Consider the following 7,874-nt stretch of genomic DNA (forward strand, 5'->3'; position numbering starts at 1 on the left):
ATGCGGTTGAAGACAAATTGTGTCCATATCAGAAGAAAATGGACGATAATAATAGGGCTTTGATGCCTGAGATAGGAAAATATGTTTCTTGGAGGTTAAATATGTCCTTCATGTCATGGGGTATTAAGAAGAAGAAAATAAATTGGGTAAAAAGTTTTAAAAAATCTAAAAGTCCAAATAATTTGGTGGAATGACACAGCTGTGCAGAAAGATTTTGTTATGACAGAAAATAAAATACAGGCTCATCAGCACAATAACGCACATCAGCTGGGTAGTACACAGGACGGCACCATTGTCAAAGGAAATCCCTGGAAATGGGTCACTACTATCAAAGGTCACTACATTCACACAGTATACTGCTGCTATGCAACCTGCAGCCTAAATGATGCTTGCACAAACAACAGCTGAGCTGTTTGCCTCAGAGGTACTTACATCGCACGGGATTATCTCACCTTCATTGATCTGTTCCGGCTTTGTATCTGGAGACTCGGTCCATCAACAAGGTGAGGGACACTACGTCCAGCCAGTACTTTGGTTCATTAGGCGAAGGTGAGGAGGGCGAGGATTAAAATCAAATCAAACTTTATTTGTCACATGCACCTAATACAACAAGTGTAGACTTTATACCGTGAAATTATTTTCCCCTCCACAGATCCTGCTGAAAATGGTCCGATGGGTGTTCCCAGACGTTGCCGGCATGGTGATGCAGGCAGCCTAATGTCATCCCCGCAAAGGAGAAGGTGGACGTCAAACAAATCAACCAGGAGAAGTGCCAGACCAGTATGGAGAAATTCGTAGTACGTACCTGGACCATCCTAACCACTAGCCCACCACTGCTGTCAAATACTGTACATGTCTGAACAACGTAGTGTCAGGGCAAATTCATATAAAATCTGTGACACTCCGTTTAGTATGATATGTTACGTTACATGAATGGAACAGCGGTCGTACAATATCATACGAATTGGACGATGTAAATGATCCTACATCTTGTAGCACGTGTAGTATTATACGTCTTTCTCTCTGACCAGGTTAACTGATGCGTCACAACAACAAAGGACAAATTACAGGGAGAGTTTACGTTTGGTGGTTAGGTGAACTAAAGACAAAAGGTTAGGATAATTTACGTGGAAGGTTAGGTGATTTAAAGACAAAGGTTAGGATAATTTACGTAGGTTAGGTGAATTAAAGACAAAGGTTAGGATAATTTACGTAGAAGGTTAGGTGAATTAAAGACAAAGGTTAGGATCATTTACGTAGAAGGTTAGATGAATTAGGTTAAGTTCAGAATAAGGTTGAGGGACACACTGCTAGAACTGCTGCTGCAGTGGGTGAGTGTTTGAGCACTAGCCTGGTTGCTAGTCTGTTTCTGCTCTCTCGTTGTCACGTTCCTGACCTTATTTTCCTTTGTTTAACTTTGTTTAGTTGGTCAGGACGTGAGCTGGGTGGGTAGTCTATGTTATGTGTTTCTATGTTGGGTTAAATGTGTTGCCTGATATGGTTCTCAATTAGGGGCAGGTGTTTGACGTTTCCTCTGATTGAGAACCATATTAAGGTAGGCTGTTCACACCGTTTGTTTGTGGGTGATTGTCTTCCGTGTCTGTGTTTGTACCACACGGGACTGTATCGTGCTAGTCTGTGCTAGTCTGTACCTGTTCGTGCGTTCTTCGTGTTTATGTAAGTTCTTATGTTCAGGTCGGTCTACGTCGTTTTTTGTTTTGTAATTTTCCAAGTGTTTTTCGTGTTCGTCTTTATTTAAATAAATTAATTCATGTATTCCACCTACGCTGCATTTTGGTCCGATCCTTCTCGCCTCTCCTCATCCGAGGAGGAGGAAGAATTAGACGAACGTTACACTCGTCAACTCCTTGTGGAATTTTCATGCTAAACAGGGCTTGACAATGAGTGATAAGGAGTTGGCAAGATGGCAGAAACCAATTGGGGAAACAAGGCTAGGTGAGCACGGATGAATTATTATAAGTAAAACATATAAAGGGTTTATTTTATTAACCATCAATTAAATACATTTTGAAGACATTATCTTATTGGGTCAAACAAATCTAGTTATTTCAACTAATTGTTATTAAGTAACTGATTCCTACAGTCTTTTTTAGTTTACTCGACTTTTCGGTCAAAGTGTTTACCTGAACGTAGCATTTTTAGTCGGCCCAAACTTCAGCTCCAACTGGAGAAAACAAAGGCAAAAATTGCTGTATACTTAAAATGATGTGTTTACTCAAGTCTCATATGTTCATTCAACCAGAAATTCTTAACAAAAAAAATGTCTGGTTACACACACAAACAGTGCTTTTAACATACAATGTTTTCAACATACATATTTGACACAAATTGACATACATGACATACATGACATAGTGTACATCGTTTTATACACTCATTATTATTCAACATGTCCTCACCTGGGATTAGAACACACAACCTCTTGGTTCATGGCGTTCACACTATATAAATACAATAGAAATTATCTTCACAAAAGATATGTTGAATACTTCAATATAAATCTCTTCCTAGAAAGTCCAGACCGTTTATGAAATCTAGGTAAGAGGGCCAGCACATTACAACTATCGTATTTATATTTATATATTTATATTTGTATTTATAGTATCAAGTACAATTCAGCTATATATATCAAGCTGTTCACACTGTGTGTGAATTCAACAGGGTGTGGTTGCCCAGTAAAAAGTAACAACACAATTCAATTGGAAGCTACAGTGCATTCAGAATGTATTCAGACCCCTTGACTTTTTCCACATTTTGTTACATTACAGCCTTATTCTAAAATGGATTAAATTGTCCCCCCCCCCCCCATCAATCTACACACAATACCCCATAATGAATTTTATTTTACTTTTTTATACAGAAATATCACATTTACATAAGTATTCAGACCTTTTACTCAGTACTTTGTTGAAGCACCTTTGGCAGCGATTACAGCCTCAAGTCTTCTTGGGTATGACGCTACAAGCTTGGCACACCTGTATTTGGGGAGTTTCTCCCATTCTTCTCTGCAGATCCTTTCAAGCTCTGTCAGGTTGGATGGGGAGCGTCGCTGTTTTCAGGTCTCTTCAGAGATGTTCGATCGGGTTCAAGTCCGGGCTCTGGCTGGGCCACTTAAGGACATTCAGAGACTTGTCCCGAAGCCACTCCTGCGTTGTCTCGGCTGTGTGCTTAGGTTCGTTGTCCTATTGGAAGGTGAACTTTCGCCCCAGTCTGAGTCCTGAGCGCTCTGGAGCAGGCTTTGATCAAGGATCTCTCTGTACTTTGCTCCATTCATCTTACCATTAATCCTGACTAGTCTCCCAGTCCCCGCCGCTGAAAAACATCCCCACCGCATGATGCTGCCACCACCATGCTTCACCGTAGGGAGGGTGCCAGTTTTCCTCCAGACGTGCTGCTTGGCATTCAGGCCAAAGAGTTCAATCTTGGTTTCATCAGACCAGAGAATCTTGTTTCTCGTGGTCTGGGAGTCTTTAGGTGCCTTTTGGCAAACTCCAAGCGAGCTGTTATGTGCCTTTTACTGAAGAGTGTGTCTGGCCACTCCACCATAAAGGCCTGATTGGTGGAGTGCTGCAGAGATGTTTTTCCTTATGGAAGATTCTCCCATCTCCACAGAGGAACTCTGGAGTTCTGTCAGAGTGACCATCGGGTTGTTGGTCACCTCCCTGACCAAGGCCCCTTTCCCTCGATTGATCAGTTTGGCCGTGCAGCCAGCTGTAGGAAGAATCTTGGTGGTTCCAAACTTCTTCCATTTAAGAATGATGGAGGCCACTGATGGAGGCCACTGATGGAGGCCACTGATGGAGGCCACTGATGGAGGCCACTGCGTCCAAGATCATTAGCCCCTCTGCTGTTCGTCCTCTGTTGCCCTGTACCGTCCGTATTTTTCCTACCTTTTTTGTGTCTTGTGTCAAAACCATGTCTGACTGCCCCTTGTCTTCTGTTTCTAGGCCCATCCCTCCCCCCGTATCATCGAGGGCTAGCCAGCATACACGGTGAGACACCTCCTGAGGGTTCAGGGGTTTCCAGTACCTGGTTGACTGGGAGGGTTATGGCCCGGAGGAGAGGTGCTAGGTTCCTGCTAAAGACATCTTGGACCTGGGCCTCATCGACAATTTTATCTGGTTGACCGGCACCCCAGAGGGGGGGGGGGGGGGGGGGTACTGTCACGCCCTGATCTGGTTCACCTGTCCTTGTGCTTGTCTCCACCCCCTCCAGGTGTCGCCCATCTTCCCAATTATCCCCTGTGTATTTCTACCTGTGTTCTCTGTCTGTTTCTTGCCAGTTTGTCTTGTTCGTTCAAGCTTACCAGCGTTTTTCCGGTCAGCTCCTATCGTTTCCCAACCTCTCTTTGCTAGTCCTCCCGGTTTTGACCTTTGCCTGTCCTGACCCTGTATCCACCCGCCTGACCTCTCTGCCTGTCCCTGACCCTGAGTCTGACTCGTGGAGTGGTCATGACAAACAATCAGCAGCGGACAGTCCTGGAGGACGTTGGCCATGGTGCCTCATGTAGTTGTCATGGAAATAGGTAATCACAGCCAGGGGAGGACCCAGTAGCAAGCACAGCCACACCAGCCCATTGCCATAGTTACCTTTGAAATAGATCATCATGAGGAAGATCAACAGAGAGGTACAGTATAGTTTCTGGGTGACCTTAATATTGGCTGGCCTTCATCAAGCTGCCCACTCAAGAAACATCTAATCAATATGTATTGATCACATCTTTACTAATGATGCAGAGAACTGCTCTAAAGCAGTATCCAAATCCATTAGATGTAGTGATCAATATATATTAGCCATATCTAGGAAAACCAAAGTTCCAAAGGCTGGGCCTAATATAGTGTATAAGAGGTCATACAATACATTTTTTTTGGTGATTCCTATGTTGTTGATGTAAAGAATATTTGTTGTTCTGTGGTGTGTAATGAGGAGCAACCAGACGCTGCACTTGACACATTTATGAAATTGCTTATTCCAGTTACTAATAAGCACGCTCCCATTAAGAAAATGACTGTAAAAACTGGTAAATCCCCATGGATTGATGTGGAATTGAAAAATTGTATGGTTAAAAGGGATGAGGCAAAAAGAATGGCAAATGCTGTAAGTCTGGCTGCACAACCGATTGACAAACGTGCTACATATTGAGAAATCATGTGACTAAACTGAATTAAAAAAGAAGAAGAAACTACACAATGAAACAGATACATGATATGAAGAATGATAGTAAAACGCTTTGGAGTACCACATGAAATTATGGGCAAGAAAGCAAACACAGCTCCATCATTCATTCAATCGGATTGCTCGTTCATTACAAAACCCTTTGATATTGCCAAGTACTTAAATCATTTTTTCATCTGCAAGATTAGCAAATTTAGGCATGACATGCCAGCAACAAACGCGGGCACTACCCATCCAAGTATATGTGACCAAATTATAAAAGACAAGCATTGTAATTTTGAATTTTGAATTCCGAAAAGTGAGTGTGGAAGAGGCGAAAACATTATTGTTGTCTATCAACAATTACAAGTCACCTGCGTCTGACAACTTGGATGGAAAATTACTGAGGATAATAGCGGACAATATTGCCACTTCTATTGGCCATCTCTTCAATCTAAGCCAACAAATAAAGTGTGTGTGTCCTCAGGCCTGGAGGGAAACAAAAGTAATTCCGCTACCCAAGAATAGTTAAAGCCCCCTTTACTGGCTCAAACAGCTGACCAATCAGCCTGTTACCAACCCTTAGTAAACTTCTGGAAAAAATGGTGTTTGACCAGATACAATGTTACAGTGGCAAGAAAAGGTATGTGAACACTTTGGAAATGCCTGTATTTCTGCATAAATTGGTAATAAAATTTGATCTGATCTTCATCTAGGTCACAACAATAGACAAACACAGTCTGCTTAAACTAATAACACACAAACAATTATGTTTTCATGCCTTTATTGAACACACAGTGTAAACATTCACAGTGCAGGGTGGAAAAAGTATGTGAACCCATGGATTTAATCAATAAATCAATCAATCAAATATATTTATATAGCCCTTCGTACATCAGCTGATATCTCGAAGTGCTGTACAGAAACCCAGCCTAAAACCCCAAACCTCTCTAGGTTTCTTCCTAGGTTTTGGCCTTTCTAGGGAGTTTTTCCTAGCCACCGTGCTTCTACACCTGCATTGCTTGCTGTTTGGGGTTTTAGGCTGGGTTTCTGTACAGCACTTCGAGATATCAGCTGATGTACGAAGGGCTATATAAAATAAACTTGATTGATTGATTGATAGAGAGCGAGGGTCGAAAACAGCAGGTCCGGGACAAGGTAGCACGTCCAGTGAACAGGTCAGAGTTCCATAGCCGCAGGCAGAATAGTTGAAACTGGAGCAGCAGCACGACCAGGTGGACTGGGGACAGCAAGGGGTCATCAGGCCAGGTAGTCCTGAGGCATGGTCCTAGGGCTCAGGTCCTCTCAGGAGTTAATAACTGGTTGACCCTCCTTTGGCAGCAATAACCTCAACCAAACGTTTTCTGTAGTTGCAGATCAGACCTGCACAACGGTCAGGAGGAATTTTAGACCATTCCTCTTTACAAAACTGTTTCAGTTCAGCAATATTCTTGGGATGTCTGGTGTGAACTGGTCTCTTGAGGTCATGCCACAGCATCTCAATCTCACTCCAGAAGGCGTATTTTCTTCTGTGGTTGATTTACTTCTGTGTTTTGGGTCGTTGTCATGTTGCATCACCCAACTTCTGAGCTTCATTTGTCGGACAGACAGCCTAACATTCTCCTGCAAAATGTCTTGATATACTTGAATTCATTTTTCCGTCGATAATAGCAAGCTGTCCAGGCCCTGAGGCAGCAAAGCAGCCCCAAACCATGATGCTCCCTCCACCATACTTTACAGTTGGGATGAGGTTTTGATGTTGGTGTGCTGTGGCTTTTTTTCTCCACACAGTGCTGTGTTCCTTCCAAACAACTCAACTTTAGTTTCATCTGTCCACAGAATATTTTCCAGTAGCGCTGTGGGACATCCAGGTGCACTTTTGCAAACTTCAGACGTGCAGCAATCTTTTTTTTGGACAGCAGTGGCTTCTTCCGTGGTGTCCTCCCATGAACACCATTCTTGTTTAGTGTTTTACGTATCGTAGACTCGTCAGCATAGATGTTAGCATGTTCCAGAGATTTATGTAAGTCTTTAGCTGACACTCTAGGATTCTTCTTAACCTCATTGAGCATTCTGCACTGTGCTCTTCTAGTCATCTTTGCAGGACGGCCACTCCTAGAGAGAGTAGCAACAGTGCTGAACTTTCTCCATTTATAGACAATTTATCTTACTGTGGACTGATTTACAGCAAGGCTTTTAGAGATACTTTTGTAACCCTTTCCAGCTTTATGCAAGTCAACAATTCTTAATCTTAGGTCTTCTGAGATCACTTTTGTTCGAGGCATGGTTCACATCAGGCAATGCTTCTTTTGAATAGCAAACTCAAATTTTGTGAGTATTTTTCAGATGGCAAGGCAGCTCTAACCAACATTTTCTCACATGATTTGTAAATGGATTCTCCTGGAGTCAGTAGAGCCATGAATAAATATGTAAACTGCGATATCACTAGAGAATTAATCAGGGTAAACTTTGCATAAATGGATAGATGTTTCATCTGGAGACCACATGTCCTTTTAAAGTTTACGTCTTTTAGAGAACCAATCTATAATATATTACACTTATCATAGTTGGGTTTTAGTCCAGAGAAACTGGAGAAATTATCCAGGTCCTCATTTAGGCCCTTCAACTTTGAAGATTGAGGAGTTAAGAGAACTTGAATCATTGGCGTGCATCGATACGTTTGTCCCTGATCCATACAT

Source organism: Salvelinus namaycush, chromosome 21, assembly GCF_016432855.1.
Source record: "Salvelinus namaycush isolate Seneca chromosome 21, SaNama_1.0, whole genome shotgun sequence".
Classification (NCBI taxonomy): Eukaryota; Metazoa; Chordata; class Actinopteri; order Salmoniformes; family Salmonidae; genus Salvelinus; species Salvelinus namaycush.